General features: G+C 42.4%; 1 pseudogene; it reads right to left on the reverse strand.

Annotated features, from left to right (window-relative positions):
- Positions 1–17,462: 17,462 nt before the first annotated feature.
- Positions 17,463–18,390, reverse strand: LOC118974018 (cardiolipin synthase (CMP-forming) pseudogene; annotated as a pseudogene).
- Positions 18,391–18,777: the final 387 nt, after the last annotated feature.

The following is an 18,777-nucleotide window of genomic DNA, read 5'->3' on the forward strand; positions in this document are numbered from 1 at the left end:
CAGGGTCATACTGTTCTTAAGAGGTGAAGTTAGGATTCTAACTGGGCTCGACTTGACTGAAGCCCTTGCTCCATCCCATGCCTCCAGGACATCAGACGGCACTTTCCCTTCCAGTAACCACCTTGGCTTCTCCGTTAGGTCTCAAATGTTCAATTGGTCAGCCTCTCGTTTCTGGCCTTCCTCCCCAAAGTTGCCCTGTGAAAAAACGAGAACTGCCATTTGTGGGCCTCCTCCAGAACCATGGGTGGAAGTCACCAAGATAGTGGGCCAGTTTTCTCACTCAGTTCGGACATTGCCACAATTTCAGCCTTGGGTCCCTGGGAAATCCAGTTTGCTCTCTTCAATTTCCTCTTTAGAGGCCTTTTGTTGATTGTTTGGACTTCTTTCACCTGGAGTTTTTATATCTCGAATACATTTGGGGACCTCAGGACTTTTAAGCCATCTTTTTTATACCTTACACATTTTTTTCTATCTAGTTTCTAATTTGGTTTAGTTTGAAATTGTTCTTTCCCCTTTCAAAGCTTTAATGTCTGCAGCCACCTGATGACTTATTGGTTCAGGGGGATTGTGCATGTTCTAGTCACCATCTCCCCAAGCCCCCGATTCCCAAACTGGGTCACAAACTCTGCTTGCACCATTTCCTTCACATGGAGTCTGAAGCCCTAGGCATCACTGGAGCCCTGCTTTCTGTAGCAGCAGATTTTTAGGGAACGCTACCCAGGAAGGCTGGCTTTAAGTATCCTGCTTAACCTAACTAGGCTCACAGGCTCTCCCTATAGCCATGGTAATCTGCTGCTCCAGTAACATCTCTGGCTACCCACTAAGGTTGGCTTAGTGTTTGCCTCTCTCTAGGTCAAGGACCAGCAGACTGTCTCATTATGCAAGTTGTGGCTCCTGCTACCCACTGTCTTTTGAAAGGCAGGAGGAGACTGGCATCATCTAGATAGTATGTCTCATCTAAAGATCTGGTCACCAGATGGTTGGATGTGTTGAACCGTGAATGGTGAAACTGCTTCTCTCACCCCTTAACAAGTGCACAGTTGTAGGGGCTGACATTAACATGCAATGTGCCTGATAGCCTCATCAATGTGGACTTCCACCTCAGCTCCTCCAGCTCCTTTCTCCTGCTCCCCCTTAATTCTGGGGCAGGAGCATGTTTTCAGATACCTGGGAAAGTCTTGCCCTGAGTACCTATAACTCCTAGGCTGTCGTTGGGTTCCTGCCTGATGCCCCAGCACACAGACTAATTCTCATGCCTAACAAGATGAGATTCTTTAAAAATGACTGTGGAAACAGTTCTGGCCATTCTGGCGCAGCCCTAGCTGTAAAAGCAGCCCTCCTTCCTCCACGTCCAGGGCCTCACCTGCAATAAGAGCAGGGCAGTCAACCTTTGGAACACACAGGCCTTAGCACTAATCAGCTGGGTTACTCTGAGTGAACCACCCGCTTTGGGCCCCCGTTTCCTTCTCTGTAAAGAGGGCTAATAACCCAATGGAGCCGTTGGGAAGATTGAATGAGGGTAACACGTGTAAAGGGCCTAGCACACATTAGGAGCTCAAGGTTGGTGCCCTCCTTTCTCCCTTGTTCTGAACTGGAGCTGAAGCCTTGGGAAAGAAGGCAGATGCTGCAAAACGAGGTCAGGTCCCAAAAGTCATCAAATCTCCTCCAGTTCAACCCTCCTCCATGCCTGGCACCCCCTTACGCACTAGAACTTCTCCCCCAAGCCCTGTTCTTCCACTGCTGTCCGCCAGCGGGAGAAAGGCGCGGGTTCTCCGGCGGACCGCTTTCGCTTGCGCGTTCACAGAGCCTTGAGAGCGCGCGGACTTTCACAGAGCCTTGAGAGCGGGGTGGCGCGCTCACGCGCAGCCGGCTGGGCGTGCACGTCGCCAGAGCTGCGCTTTATTTTCCCACGTGGCGGGAGATGCTTGGGATTGAAGCTGGGATACAGAGGAGGGCAATACGGGGCTGAGAAGTAGACGCAGGGGTCTGCGGGGATTTGTTCTTCATCCGGGGCCAGCTTTCGTCTTCGTTTTCGGGAAGCGATGACCTGATTCCCTTCAGGATTAGCATGTCTTCCCCATGATGGATGCTCTTAACTCCAAAGATGGGAGAGAAGGGACATTCATTGAACGCCTTTTGCCATAGGGACTGTGCAAAGGAAGCAAGACCAACCGTAGGGGAGACGATGCTCACACTAGAGAAGGTTTTGGATTGGGGTTTGCTTTGTTTGAAATTTAGCAAATACAGAAGAGTAGAAGAAAATGGAAAGAATCTGCATTTCCTCACCCCCAAAGAATCCATTGCTGTCTCCTGAAAATGTATCCTAAAATGTTCAACATATATTTATTGAGCACCCATCTGTGCTATGCACTTAGCATTGTTAGGTTGTGGGAGGACTACGGTAGGAAAAGAATGATGACTCGGAAACAGTTTTTAGAAGTCTGGGCAAATGTGCATGTTAATATGTTAAGGGGAAATCCCATAGCGAAAGCTGGAGAATTATTTTACTAAGAAAGATTTTGGAAAAGAAAACCAATGAAAGAGATAAGTAATGGATGTAATAAAGGCATTACAATCTGTGTTCGAATCTAAGCACACTAGAGGTTATGTAAGTGGGGGAATTTTTTAACCCAATTCTCTGATTTTATTAATTTTTTCTTGTAACAGTTTTGATTTGAAAATCACAAAATAATGCCTATTAACTGTATACAAAATTATAACCATTATCAGAATTTCAATACTCATGAGGAAAATGAGGTCCTTCTTCAGAATCCAGTAGAATAGGCTGAGACCAGATCTGAGATACTAGATTTCCAGGCTGTTTGTGTTGTATCATAATAACTGTGAGAAACACACTCACTGGTCCAAATTCAATAAGTGGACACGGAGACAAACAAAACAGCAGAGCGAGGCTTTAATGACCGTCTTGCAGGATTGGGAGTCTGGTGGGCAGGCACACCTGGGGAGTTTGGCGCCAATAATTTATCTCCTGGTGCGCGAGTCCTTCCCCTGGTTCCTCATTGGCTGAGTACTACAGGGTTCACATTCTCTTCTGGCCACCGCCTAAGCCAGTTATATCTTTCCTTTCATTTGTCTTAATCCTATTGGTAGGTTTAAAAAACTCAAACAGGTACAGCCAGGCCCTTATCAATTCTCCTACCCCCACCCTCAGTCTGAGCAGCTTCCACCACGTGGCCCTTTGTTAATACCTTACTGTTAAAATGTTTAAACTTACTAGTGGGAACAAATCACATTTAGGTTTTATACTCTTTCCGAACAATAACTAAATGTAGTTCCCGTTTTAGATGAAATTCTGATATGATTTTGTTTCAGAGGATTAGTCCTGGAGGGTCAAATTTAATCAAAGCTGGAGTTTCAGATGATAATTAGATCTTGAATAATTCATACTGAGGAGATACTTCATAAATGTAATGAATAGCCTTTTTTGGCTGTACCATAAATTTTAGTAGATGGCAGGATGTATACTGGAGAGTAAATAAGTTTAATAGATACAGTAAAAAATCAGATGGATTCTGTCTTTATTAAATACCAGGGAGTCACTCTATGTTGGAGGAACCTTCCAGTTTGCTTTGTGTGTGATTCACAATGCTTTGATCCATTCGTCATTCACAAAATGGGCAAGATGTTGGATTGTTGAGACCAGCCAGAAGCCTTAACTTCAGGCCATGTGGTAGAGGAAAGAAAGCCTTTGGAAATAATTCTTTCTAGAAGGTTCTAGACAGAAGATCTAGTCAGACCTGTCAGGAGAAATGATTACAATAATGTCAGATAGAGTTCTCTTTTCAGTTGTACAATCAGAATCACATGGGAAGCTTCTTAGAGATAGATATTCCCAGGTCCAACCTCACAGCCTCTCTCACTTTCAAATCTGTGGTTCCCAGAATGCCTAGATTGACAGGCCTTCTCCTTACCAGGGCCCACAAGGCCCACAGGATCTGGTTCTTACCTACCATTTAGACTTTATCTTCTGGCTTCTAAGCACTTTCCTTTCCAGCCTTTGCATGACAGTCTTGTAACCTTTAGGTCTCAACTTTAATGACATCTCCTCAGAGAACCTTCCTTGGCTGCAAATCCATGTTACCTACAGACACCTACACTCTCTAGCATATTTCACTGTTTTATTTTCTTCATAGTCCACTCTTTGAAATGATATTTTGTACTTGTTTGTTGTCCATCTCAAAGGCTGCTCTGTATTTGTATAGACTGTGAGCTAGGAATGGTTTCAGCACTTTTAAAAGGTTGAAAGAAAATGAAAAGAAGAATCCTATTTCATGACATGTGAAAATTACATGAAATTCAAATTTCAGTGTCCATAAATAAAGTTTTATTGAAACACAGCCATGCCCATTCACTTACATATTGTCTACAGTTGCTTTCCTCCTACCAGGATACAACTGAATGGTTGCAACAGAGACTTTATGGCCTTAAAGCCTAAAATACTTCCAATCTGGTCATTTACAGCAAAATTTTGCTGACCCCTGTTCTGTCTACCTCATTGGGATGTAAGCTTGCTGAGAGGAGCTATCTTGTCTATTTCACTATGTACTTCTCAGTGATCATTTACACCAAATATTTATTGAATGAATATATCAGTGAAACCCTAGCATCTGTGCTTAAACAAACACAAACTTCCTGGGTGATTCTGATGTGTAACCGGACTTGGACTCACTGCTGAGGGGAAGGCCTAAACCAAATTGAAATGTGGTCAAATTTAGGTCCTCATAGTAATACCAGGAAATGGTGTTTCTAATACTCTGAGAGGTTTACAATTAAAAAGACACTATTTGCCCAACACTTTTATAGTGTTGATTATGTGCCAGGCACTGTTCTAAGTATTTAAAAAATATTAACAAATTTAATCCTCCTAGTAATTTCTGATTCAAAAAGATATATGTACTCCGGTGTTATTGCCACATTATTTACAACAGCCAAAATATGGAAACAACCAAAATGTCAACCAAGAGATGATTGGATAAAGAAGACATGGTCCATATACACAATGGAATATTACTCATCCATTAAAAGAAAGAAATCTTGCCATTTGTGACAACATGGATGGACCTAGAGGGTTTTATGGTAAGTGAAATAGCCAGGTGGAGAAAGACAAGTACCATATGATTTCACTTATTGGCGAATTTAAAAACAAAGCAAAACAAAATGAACAAAACAGTAGTGGACTCAGAGACACTGAGAAGCAACTGGTGGTTACCCTGTGGGAGGGGTGGGGAGTGAGGGGGGATAAAGGGACACAAAAATCTAGATCATATTATCAGTTGGTCATGGGATGGTAATACAGCATGGAGAATACAGCCAATGGTTCTGTAACATCTTCCTATGTTGACAGATAGAAACTGCACTAGTAGGGGTGAGGTTTTAATAATGTGGGTAACTGTTGAACCACTGTTTTGTATACTTGAAACCAATATAAGATTGTATATCAACTATACTTCAATTAAAAAAACCCTAATCCTTCTGACAGTGCAATGGAGTAGTTACTACTATTATTGTCCCACATATGCATGAGGAAGCTGAGGCACCCCAGGGTGAAGCAATCAGCCCAAGCTTCCACAGCTGTGATCAGAGCCAGACTCTGAGCCACATTGGTTCTCTGACTACAGCGCCTGTGCTCTTAGGTTACCCTTTACCCCCAGGCCGGAGGCTCCTGCCCCACAGCCTGTGAATCAGTTAATGATAGTTTATGGACAGAGCTGCCTAGTTTAGGGGCCTTGCAGAGATGGGAAAGACAAATAATAAAGTGCAGGTGCTTCTCTAGGAATGAGTTTGAGACAAAAGAGACCAGTCTGTCTATGGCAATGGAGCTGTGTCACTGAGGAGAGGTGGAATGCTAGAAAGGCTACATACAGCAAGAGAGGTCACCCCCACCTCCCCGGAAGGAGCCCAGGAGCGAGGTGTGAGCGGGTCACTCCCAGTGTGCCTGGGTGGCTGTGACCTGTAGGATTATGAAAGCGCCTTTCGCAGGAGCCCAGTGAGGAGTGGATCCTGGAAACAGGAAGTGGTAGAACCTATTAGTGAAGAAGATCACGGGTTTCTGCTGTGTTCCAAGATCCTACTTGCTTGTGGGTGGATAAGAGCAGTGACACAATGGGAAGACAGGTCACTGTGGGTCTCGGTGGGAAGTGACTCAACACTGGGCTTCACTATTAATTTCCACAAAAGAGCAGAATCTGGGGTACAAGGCACAGGGGTGGCCCTAGGGAGAGAATGGGGGCCAGGGAATAACCCAGAGGGAAGGGGGGTCTAACGTGCCCTTCCCACCTGGAGAATTTCTGTGCTTAACAGAGCTGGGCTCACAGGATCTGCACACTCCCAAGGCAATTCCCTGCTGCTGAGCCTACTCTGTGCCCCAGGGAACAGGCACCCACCTGGGATTAGCACTTCTTAAATAGGAGTGAGTTTGGGGGCCTAAAGTCCCTTCTCATTCTGTAGTCACGAAAGGTGTGGCTCCTCATGCTCCCCTATGGCCTCCAGTCCATGTGATTGGCAGGGGCGGTGGCAAGGAATTCCCAAGTCTCCAATCCCTGATTTTTTACTTCCACTAACTCCCTTACCTGTTCACCAGAAAGTTCCCGGAATTCTAGACAGTTGCTAGGGTTCTTATTTTGAAGACCTCACAGCAGCATTTACACTAATGTCAGGGGGTGGACAGGAGGCTGGACACTGATCTGCACAGTGAGCGCTGGGCTGGCACCTCAAAGTCCCTCAATTCATGAGCTATTGTGCATATTGTATTACTGATTCTGGTGACTTCTCCCAAATCTGTGTGGTGATGAATTCTGCTGTCTTCCAGCCTTTGTCTTCTGCTCTGGCAGCAGCCCCCACCATCCCTTCTGTCTCAGGAACACAGGCTAATCTCAGAGAAGGAGGTAATCCCAATTTGGCCTGAATCCTTATTTTGCTTATCTTAGTCCTCTGCTTCAACCTGGTGCCCTGACCAGAACCCCTCCCTGGGGGTAGTTGTAAAAAGCCACAGTCTTACCACTCAGGGTTACTGTCTCCAATCCAGGGCCTGAATTTGACAATTCACCCAGGGGGAGGGAAAATGCTGCCCAAAAGCATGAGTTACCTTTACGGCAGGCTTACCGTTCACTCATCATCTCCTAAAGAGAACCTAGAATTCCATGGAGCAGACTTTCTAGAAAATAAGCCCGTAGATGAGGCTCGATATTTTCCCATTAGAAACTTACAATATTTGGAGCTGCAATTGCAGAAAGGCCATGAGTGGCAGCACTGACTTGCAAAGACAGCAAGAAACTTTACAGAACATTTAATCCATCACTATTGCTTTAATATAAAGTTGTTTTTTATTTATTAAAAATATGGAGACACCACAAAAAAAGAAAATTACAGACCAATAGATGTAAAAATACTCAACAAAATATTAGCAAACTGAATTCAAAAATACATCAAAAAGCAACATCATTCATGATAAAAACTCTCAACAAAATGGGTATAGAGGGCAAGTACCTCAACATAATAAAGGCCATATACGACAAACCCACAGCCAACATTATACTGAACAGCGAGAAGCTGAAAGCTATTCCTTTAAGATTGGGAACAAGACAAGGATGCCCATTCTCCCCACTTTTATTCAACATAGTTCTGGAGGTCCTAGCCATGGCAATCAGACAACACCAAGAAATAAAAGGCATCCAGATAGGCAAGGAAGAAGTCAAACTGTCCCTGCTTGCAGATGACATGATATTGTACATAAAAAACCCTAAAGACTCCACTCCAAAACTACTAGATCTAATATCTGAATTCAGCAAAGTTGCGGGATACAAAATTAACACACAGAAATCTGTTGCATTTCTATACATTAACAATGAACTAGCAGAAAGAGAAATCAGGAAAACAATTCCATTTACAATTGCATCAAAAAGAATAAAATACCTAGGAATACACCTAACCAAGGAGGAGGTGAAAGACCTATACCCTGAAAACTACAGGACACTCTTAAGAGAAATTAAAGAGGATACTAACAACTGGAAACTCATCCCATGCTCTTGGCTAGGAAGAATTAATATCGTCAAAATGGCCATCCTGCCTAAAGCAATCTACAGATTCAATGCAATTCCTATCAAAATACCTACAGCATTCTTCAATGAACTAGAACAAATAGTTCTAAAATTCATATGGAATGACAAAAGACCCCAAATAACCAAAGCAATCCTGAGAAGAAAGAATAAAGCAGGCCGATTTACACTCCCTGACTTTAAGCTCTACTACAAAGCCACAGTAAGCAAGACAATTTGGTACTGGCACAAGAACAGACCCATAAACCAGTGGAACATAATAGAGAGTCCAGATATAAACTCAAGCATAAGTGGTCAATTAATATACAATGGGGAAATGCCTCTTCAACAGCTGGTGCTGGCAAAACTGGACAGCTACATGTAAGAGAATGAAACTGGATTATTGTCTAACCCCATACACAAAAGTAAACTCAAAATGGATCAAAGACCTGAATGTAAGTCATAAAACAATAAAACTCTTAGAAAAAAATATAGGCAAAAATCTCTTGGACATAAACATAAGCAACTTCTTTAGGAACATATCCCTGGGCAAGGAAAACAAAAGCAAAAATGAACAAGTGGGACTATATTAAACTAAAAAGCTTCTGTATAGCAAAAGATACCATCAGTAGAACAAAAAGACAGTGGTCTCAGGAAACCTTGATTTCCTCCACTGGGGTTAGGGACCCTTTTCTTTTCAAGCTCATCCCAGGCACATTGCTGTCACTACACCTGCCATATGATGATGCAGTTATGAATTTTGTGTTTGTCATCTCCCCTGGACTTGGACTCTTTGAGGTTATGGACTGAACTTCATTCACCCTTTGAATCAGACTGGATTTTCCTGTACTGGAGACTGCCATGTGGTAGGAGAGAGAAGCCATCATGGGGCGTATAAATGATTCTATCAAGGTGGGTGTGAGAAATTCCCCAAGAGTAGCATAAATGAAGAAACTTAGACTCTTACTTGCATAAGTCATTCTTGGCTTCTTGGCAGCAGGCTGAACCAGCAGTGTACTTCCAGCTGGAGCAAGTAGCCTGGAAAGCCAGCCTTTAGCCTCAGACTAAAGGCTTTGGGTCAAAGGGAGGCTGTGTCAAGATCAGGTGCCCAGGTTGTAAACAGGTGAATGTTATGACTGTCAAGGCAGTGACGAGTATGGAAGGGGCCCAGCCCGGGGCATCAGGAGACCTGGGTCCTGGTTCGGGCTTTGTTCCATCTGCTTTCTTGCCTTAGATCCACTTCGGTCCATAACAAGAACCCACTAGCCAAATGGTACCCCCCAACTTGCCGTATCTTCTCTTCAGCCTGAAAGAACTTCTTTTCTTCCTCAAGTATCTCCTGGTCAAAATACTGCCCTTCTTTAGGATTCAGCTCAAACCCTACCTTCTGAGTGAAGCCTTCATTTTCCTAACCATATGTGAAGTGAGGGGTTCTCTTCTCTCCTCTGAACCTCATAGAATAACTATATACCTCTCTTAGCAAACTTAATTTTGCTCTGCCTTGCTATTTACTTAGGTGCTTCTCTTGTTTCTCCAACTAAATTGCCCCTACTAAGTTTCCCCCTCCTTGAGAGCAAATACCATGTTTATTTGTGTAGTTCCTTTATTATTTGGTTTATGGTAGAGGCTCAAATATTTGTTGACTGAAAAAACAGCTTCCTTTGGTCAGTGAAATGTTGTGGCCGTTGGCGTGGACTCTGAGCCACTCACTAGCTGAGTGACTTTGAGTGAGTTACTACTTAAGCTTTCTATGCTTCAGTTTCCCCAACAGTAAAGGGAGGAACAGTCCCTACCTCACGAGGCTGTACTGACTCAGTGAGCACTGAGCCCTGTGCCTGGCCTGCTGTCAGCATCAGCAACTAGACCATTCCTTCAGAATGTGGCCGACCAGGAAATGCTGTTGTTGGAATTAAAATGCTGTCAGGTAACAAGACTTGTCCCCTCCTGGACTTGGTGGCATCTTCCCCAGCCCCCAGATCTGCTGTGACTGAACCTCTGGTGAAATCCTTCTAGAGAGCTTTTCCTGTCCTCAATAGTTGTGTGGATTACTTGGTTTGCACCTGCGATTTATGGGTGAGTTTGGAAAATTAAGATTCAGCATTGTGTTTTCCAGCTAATCATAGAGATTTATTTATCAATTTGCATTTGTTTGTTTTTACAAGAAAAAATACCTTTAGAGAAGATCTTGAGAACCCACAGAGGTTTTATATTGGCAGAGTTAGAGACAGATCAGTGATACCACAGGGAGTTGATAGTGACGAGACCCCTGAGTCAAGGCAATGTCTTATGATCAACACAGTTTACAACTTAGGTGAGCAAAGACAGTTTTTTATACCAAACACTCGAACAAATGCAGAGCCCTGTAACATTCACAGGCTTGAGGTTACAAATGAACAAGTCTTAGATTTATTGAAAACAACTCCTCCACTACTAATGAAAACTCTTTGACACTTCTAGAAAATGAAAAGAAACTGAAGCTCTATTTTAGTAGGACAAGGTCAGGATAAGTAAAGATTGAACTTACATTTTTATGGCCACTAGTATGTAGATCTTTCCTCAGCTTATTTTTTATCCTTCTGAAAAACCAATGGTTAATGATGAGCTGAAGGCTTTGCATTCACTAAGCATTTCAACCTGCATCAAAGGTATTTGGTTTATAGGTTTTTTAATTCCACGGGTGAGGCAGATTTTCAGACGAAAGGGGTTGAGATGCCGAATTGAGAAGAAGTAAAATAAGATAAATAGGGCCATGAAGGGGCTACTGCCTACTGGAGGAAAAAGGCCGGCGCTGCTCTGCTCCCCTTCTCTGCTGTTACCCTCCGCCTGTTCGTGCTCTCTCTGCCTCAGATAACTCCTGTATCAGAACCTTTTCCTATTTCAAGGCCCCAGTTGGAGCTGCGCTTCTCTGTAAAATTACAAAGTACCTGCATCTGGCGCCAGAAGGTGGCCCGCAGGGAAAGGGAGCCTTCCCAGGCTCTGCTTTCTTTCAGGAGGGGCCAAACTACAGACAGCCGTCTTGGGTGTCTCTCGGAGCCCGTCCTCCGCTCTCTAGAGGCCAGAGCAGGGTAAGGAGGAGGCTGCCTCGCCAGCGTCGTCCTCATGTTGTTGCTTATCTCCTTTTAAGGGCATTTATTTTGTTTCTGTTCCCACAAATAAGATTTCCATGGAGGACTGAACAATCAGAGGAACTTCAAGGTGTGTATGGCGGGGCTATTCCTGCTTTCTGTGCAGTTTTGTAAGGGGGAAGTGAAGGAGAAGGGACAAGATAGGTTTGGAAAACTTAACTGTGCATTGCTGAGCTGGTCTCATATTTCCGTTCAATGAACACTGCGGTTTACCGTCATCGCATGTGAGCACGACCCTACAGCTGAAGGGGAGTTCAGAACAGTATCTATGGAGGCCTGGTGAAGAGCACTGGGCACTCCCCAAAGCAGCACTATGGTGTTGGGGTGCTGAGGCCAGGTGTGAACAAGAAAGAGTCCAGCTGTGTGCAGAGGCTCAGAGGTTAGATGTTTTTTTGGGCTTTTGACATTTGACTAAAATCATTGAGTTATTGTTTTTTGAAAGACATAAAGAAGCAGTCCCAACATATTGTATTGTCCCATTTATATGAAATATTCAGGACAGGCCAATTCCTGAAGATGAGATGCCTAGGGCTTGGCTGGGCAATAAGATGTGACAGTGGAGAAGCAACATTTCTTTTTGGGATGATGAAAATGTCCTAAAATTACATTGTGGTGGTAAAGTCATTGAACTGAACACTTTAAGGGGTGAGATTTATGCTATGTGAATTATATCTCAATAAAGCTATTAAATGAAAGCTCCCTCCATCCCCCAAATTCCAGCACTAACTTACAGTTAAGGAGGAATACATCCCCCCTATAATCTAGGGTTATAGATGAAATAAGATTGGCTGTTAGTTGATGGTTGTTGAATGTGGATGATGAGTACTTGGGTGTTTGTTATATGATTCTCTTGATTTGACATATGTTTGAAAATTTCCATAATAGCAAGTCCAAGGACTTTAAAAAATCTGAAAGACACACAAATCAATAAAAAATGCTGCGAGAAATGAAAGGATGGGAAATGGATGATGGTAAAAGCAAAAACTCCCAGATACCACTTAAAGAAGGGTTAGCTCAAGTGTTAGAGAAAAAAGAAATGAGTTGTGGTCATTGGGAACCTGGTCAACTGGACACAGAGAAATCTAGACGCAGAGAAAATCTAGAATATTCATAGCTGATAATTCACATCCTCACCAATGTTTCTTATCTTTATCCAAGTATTATTTTATAGATAACAGGAAAATGGGCAGGAGAATGGGGAGCTGAGAATTATTTCTGTTAACCACATAGAGATTAAATAAATAAAAAGAAATAAAGAGATTAAAACAATTATTCTGGAAATAGCATGGTAAAAATAAGTTACACTTTAAGAAAGGATACATTAAATGAAACATGGGTCTCTCTCCTACGGTGAACTCTGACTTTTATTCCCCAGAGACAATCACCATCACCGCCAGCAATTCTTATAAATGCAGAATATATATATGTGCACATGTGTGTGACTATACATATACATACACCTACTCATCTTTTTTTTCTTATATATAAAAAGCAGGGAAGAGGGATATAAAATGTGTGAATGGGGAGAGGTAGGATGTTCAAATATTAGATACGGTGTCCAGACTTTTGAGTAGAACATAAGTGAGGGAGAGCATTCTAGGAAGAGGGAATAGAATATGCAAACGTTCTTGCATCAGGACCTTTGTGTCTGACACCACCCAGAAGCACCATGAAAACCACTGTGACTGAAATGGAGTGAAACTGTTTGCTGCATTTAAACAAAAAAGATTCATATTAAAGTCTCAGGAATGCCTCACTGAGAGGTGGGTTAACACCAGGTGGCCATTATCCCACCCTGTGCAGCCCCCAATCTCTCCCCTGGTCCTGGTTGGTGGGATGAAGAGGTCTCACACTGCTCCTGGCTCACCATCGTCAGAAGCCTGGAACGGACTGCCTCTCTCCTGGGTGATGCAGCGGCCTGGAGGAGGAGGGCACCTCTCTGGTGCCCAGGGCAGAGTAGTTCCCCAAGGTGCCCAGGCCTTTAGAGCTCCTGTCCCGCAAGCCTTGGGCTCTGGTGGGGAGGGATGTCTTCTTGGCTTCTGGGATCTTACACGTGCTTTTCTCCCCTCCACCTAGAACGGTACCTTTGATTTGATACTAGTTCGTTCCTTCAGATTTTGCTCAGTTTTTGTTGTTGTTGTTGTTGTTCTGTCTATGTTTCTTTTACTGTTGCTTCCTATTTGGGTTCACAGATTTGTTTCCTATAATTAAAAAAAAATCTCTTCAAGCTACAGTGGGTTATTGTGGTTCCTTAGGTTTTCTATTGGCATCCAGATAGGCTTGCTGTTACATTATTTTTTAATGTGATTTTCTGAAATTCTAGCCTTTGCATTACGACTGGAAAGAAAGATCTAGCAATCCCACTTCTGGGGATATATCCCAAGGAAATGAAAATAGAATGTCGAAGAGCTGTCTACACTCCCATGTTCACTGCGGCATTATTCACAATAGTTAAGATATGAAAACAACCTAGGTGTCTGTCAACAGATGAATAGATGAAGATGTGGTGTGCATAGTGGGATATTTTTCAGGTAAAAGAAGGAAATCCTGCCATTAGAGACAACTTGCATGAACCTTGAGGGCATTTTGCTAAGTGAAATAAGTGAGACAGGGAAAGATACGTACTGTGTGATTTCACATATATGTGTGGAATCCAAAAAATGCTGACCTCATAGAAACAGTGAGTAGAGTAGCGGTTACCAGGGGTTTAGGTGGGGGAGACGGGGATATGTTGATCTAAGGGTATAAACTCTCCGCTATAAGATGAATCAATTCCTAGGGTCTAATTTACAGCATGGTGATTATAGTTAATAGTATTGTTTCATGTCCTTGAAAGTTGCTAAGGGAGTAAATCTTAAATGTTCTCACTACAAAAAAGAAATGGCAATTATGTGACATGATGGCAGTGTTTGCTGCAGTAGCGATCATTTTGCAAAATGTAAGTGTATCAAATCAACATGTTGTGCACCTTAGACAGATACAATGTTATATATTAATTGTATCTCAGTAACCTGGGGGAAAAAACACCAAAAAAGACTGGAAACAAAAATTTCATAACTATTGAAAGGGAAACAAATTATTCTCTAAGTAATACTTCAAAATTACCCCCCACCAACCAAAAAAAAGGTGGGTGGATATAATAATGAATATTTCCTAGTAACAAACCAGAACCAGAAAATAAATGGAAAAAAGCATTGGCATCATGATAACAAAAACAACAAAAGCTCATAAGATACCAAAGAACAATCTTAAATATGCAGACATGTATAATCGTATTCATAGCTAACATTTATTGATATGCAAAGCACTATCTTAGATACTTTATTTGGTATAACTTTGGTTTTAAATGTCCATCTGCCCATTACACTGAATCTTTATAACTTCAATGTGCTCAGTAGAGGAACAGAGATCTTAAAATATGTTCTCTGGATTTTGTTAGGCTCCTGTAGTGGATCCAGATTTGGTTTAAGGTTACTGCTTTTCCAGCACAAGTCTAACAGAGTCAGCAATCCCTTTGCTCCTTAGGGAACCCCAAAAGTTCTGAGAAGAAGGAAAGGTTGAGAGGAACAGAGAAAGAAGAGTAGAAGTAGGAAAAAAGGCTCACAGAGGAGAAATGGCTGAAGGGAAAAGGCCCAGGTGCGTATGACAGCATAATAACAGCCCTCAGCAGTAGGTCAGGAGCACACCAGGAGTCTGAGCCCACAGGCTGCCCACGCTCACCTCTCTGGCTTCAGTAATTGCCAGTGCTTTGCCCTTCATTGAACCCCACCATTCTCCCACAAGTTTTCTCTGGGAAACCCAATCCCTTCCCCCAGCACAAGTTGCTGAGCTTGTTGAGGGCACAGGCTGTCTTATCCTGTTGGTCCCCATTTTGGAATCCATAGAGCTATGGACTGAAGTGTGTCCCCGCAAATTCATATGTTGAAGCCCTAACCCTTAGTGTGATGGTATTTGGAGGTGGGACCTTTGGGAGGAAATTAGATGTAGAGAGATCATAAAAGTAGGTCCTTGTGATGGGGTCAGCACCCTTGTTAGAAGAGGAAGAGACCAGAGCCACCTCTCTGCCGTGCGGACACAGGGAGAAGGCGGCTGTCTCCAAGTCAGGAAGAGGGCCCTCACCAGAAGCCAGATCAGCTGGCACCTTGATATGGGACTGGCAATGTCTAGAACTGTGAGAAATCAAGATCTACTGTTTAAGCCACCCAGTCTGTGGTATTTTCTTACAGCAGCCAGAGTTGACTAAGACACTTCTTGGGAACTACAATTTTCATAGTGGTCACCATGAGGAGGAGTGACACCGAGATTATAGCAAGACGGGCATATGGCTAAAGATAGGGTGGCTGAGTGGGTGATGAGATCTGCTACTGAACACCGAAGAGCAAGCTTATCAACTGAGCATATCCTAACTATACTTTAAGTCAGCAAATATTTAGGGAACTTGTCTGTACCAGGCTTTAAAAATATAGCAGTAACACAGGAAAACTCCCCACAAAAATCCTTGCTCTCAATGAACATTCTAAAAGAGGGAAAAAGCACTAAATAAAGCCAATAATTAAAACATGTAGTATGTCAGATGGTGATAAATTCTGTGGAGAAAAATAAAGCAAGGGAAAAGAGAGAGGGAGTTTACAATTTTTAAAACAACTTGCTTTTTAAGAGCATTTTTTAAGATCACAGAAAAATTGAAAGGAAGGTACACAAATTTCCCAAAGCCCCCCTGGCCCCATATGGGCATAGCCTCCTCCATTATCAATATTCCCCACTCGACTGACACATGTACTACAGTGAGTCTACATTGACACATCATAATCACCCGAAGTCCCCAGTTTACATTAGGGTTCATTTGGGGTGTTGTACCTTTTATGGGTTTGGGTAAATGTATGAGGACATGAGTCCACCATTGTAGTGTCATACGGAGTAGTTTCATGGCCCTAAACATCCTCTGTGTTCTGCCTATTCATTCCTCCCTTCCCTCTAACTCTTGGCAATCACTGATCATTTTTGTTTTCATGGTTTTGTCTTTTCCAGAATAGCATATAGTTGGAATCATACTGTATCTAGCCTTTTCAGACTGGTTTCTTCCCTTAGTAATATGCATTTAAGTTTTCTTCATGTAATTTTGTGGCTTGATAGCTCATTTCTTCTTCCTAGTTCTGAATAATATCCCATTGTCTAGACGTACCAGTATCTATTCACCTACCAAAGGACATCTTGGTGGCTCCAAGTTTTGCAGGTATGAATAAAGCTGCTATAAACATCATGTGCCAGTTTTGTGAGGTCATAAATGTTTAATTCCTTTGTGTAAATCCCAAAGATTGTGATTGCTGTATCATATGGGAAGAATGGGTTTAGTTTTGTAAGGAACTGCTAAACTGTCTTCCAAAGTGGCTGCACCATTTTGCATTTCCACCAGCAATGAATCAGAGTTCCTGTTGCTCCACATCCTCACCAGCAATTTGGATTTTGGCTCTTCTAATAGGTGTGTAGTGGTATCTTATTATTGTGTTAATCAGCACTTCCCTAATGACAGATGATGTGGAGCATCATTTCATATGCTTATTTGCCATTTGTATATCTTCTTCAGTGAGGTGTCCTAAGATCTTTGGTGCATTTTTTTTTCCAGCTCTTTTATTCCTTTAATATCTTAACAAAAGAAGATTCCCCCAAGTTTAAAAAACCTTTGAAAAATATACAGTTTCATATAATTTACATAACATATGAGTACATGTTCCAGTATTATACAAACACTGCTATGTTAGAAACCCAGAAAAGGCATGATGTTACTCACTGCCTCCTGGATGGTGCAGGCTAGCGGACATGTTCTCACATTCCAACTATCTTTGTTACGTGTTATCCTAAACTATTAGGCACCTGAGAGGTTGGAAGACTACTGACCATAAACTTCAATACCTTCCTTCTACTTTGATCTAAGTTATTATCTTCAAAACTTACTGCACTTTAAATATCTCTACAAGTTTACTTCATCCACAACTAAGCCACCTTTATTGTCTTTATCCTAAAAATGATCAAATATTAACCACATGAACTATTAATGTATACAGAGATCCAAGAGTCAAACATAAAACTGTGTAGCCAAGTTGTATACGATGTTCCCTAGGAATGCAGGAAATTCCCTAGTGCTTTGTAAGCAATGTAAATTCTATTAAGAAGTGGCAACTCTTCAGTTTCCATGCTCTGGACTATCTTTTTAAAAACATTTTTAAAAAGACAATAATTGGAATAACTGGTACCTTATAAATTAAGAAACCTAAGATAAAAAAACTCTAAATTATGGTTTTATTTGTATTTAAAAAATCATTGGAAATTCTGCATATGCCCATGATCAAGCTTATTTTCAATGTACATTACTTAAATTTTGATGACATGATTTGTTCTAACAAGTCCTTTTTCAAGCAGAACTTTGAAATAGGGAAACTCATGTAGATTTCCACTGGCCCTGCTGCCGATGATGCACATTGTTCACTTGCTAATGATGATGGAGACTTTCATCTGCCCTTTCATCTGCCTTTTATCACCTGAATAGTTTTTCGACCATAATGATAACTGTAAGCTGATGCAGCTGTGGTGAAAGCTGTAAAACACCATAGCATTTGAAGATAAATGCTGTCAGCATAATTGAAAACAGGAGCTGCCAAAGAAGCTGCCACCAAGATTAACTGGACTGCTGTGTTTACCTTGCTGATGAAGGTTGGTTTTAACCTAGCAGTGGCATAACAAGGGTTGAAATACTTAGAAAAGTGTTCGCAGTGTTGGAAGAGTTCGGTATCTGACATAAAAAACAGCAGCAATCAACATCACATCTCTTGAAATTATTATGTAAGTAAGTGGAACAAATCAGTTAGCCCAGCTAAGGCAAAAACTCCTAGTGCAATATTAAAATCCTCTTCAATAATCAAATAGCCCAAAACTGGGGCCAAGCCAATTCTTGTCATTGACAACAAATTTGGGATTGTCCATGGGTTTTCATACAGGCTGGCGGCGCTCGCCGGACCCCACCGGCCGCCTCGGGCCTCGGCGGCTGTTTGCTCCGGTCGCGGGCCCTGGGGCCGTCTTCCCAGCGCCCCAGCAGTGGCCCCGCGGGCCGGCCCCGGGCAGCTGCAGGAGAGCGCGGCCGGGCGCAGCTACCAGCGCTCCGCCAGGCAGCCCAGGAGGCCCGGCACCGACCTCGGCAGGGCCCCCCTTTGGTGCATTTTTAAATCAAGTTACTTGTTTTCTTACTATTGAGTTTTAAGAGTTATTTTGTCTATTTTGGATAGCAGTCCTTTATCAGCTATGCCTTTTGCGAATATTTTCTCCCAGTCTGTGGCTTACCTTTTCTCTTGACCTCTCAAAGAGCAGAAAATTTAATTTTAATGAAGTCAAGCTTATAAACACTTTCTTTTGCGATTCATGCCTTTGGTGTCATATCTTAAAAGTCATCACCAAACCCATGCTCACCTAGATTTTCTTCTACATTATCATCTAGGAGTTTTATAGTTCTACATGTTACATGTAGGTCTGTGATCCATTTTGAATTAATTTTGTGAATGAGTGTAAGGTCTGTATCTAGGGTTTTTTTTCTCATGCGGCTATCTAAT

The sequence above is a fragment of the Manis javanica genome, chromosome 4, assembly GCF_040802235.1.
Source record: "Manis javanica isolate MJ-LG chromosome 4, MJ_LKY, whole genome shotgun sequence".
Lineage (NCBI taxonomy): Eukaryota > Metazoa > Chordata > Mammalia > Pholidota > Manidae > Manis > Manis javanica.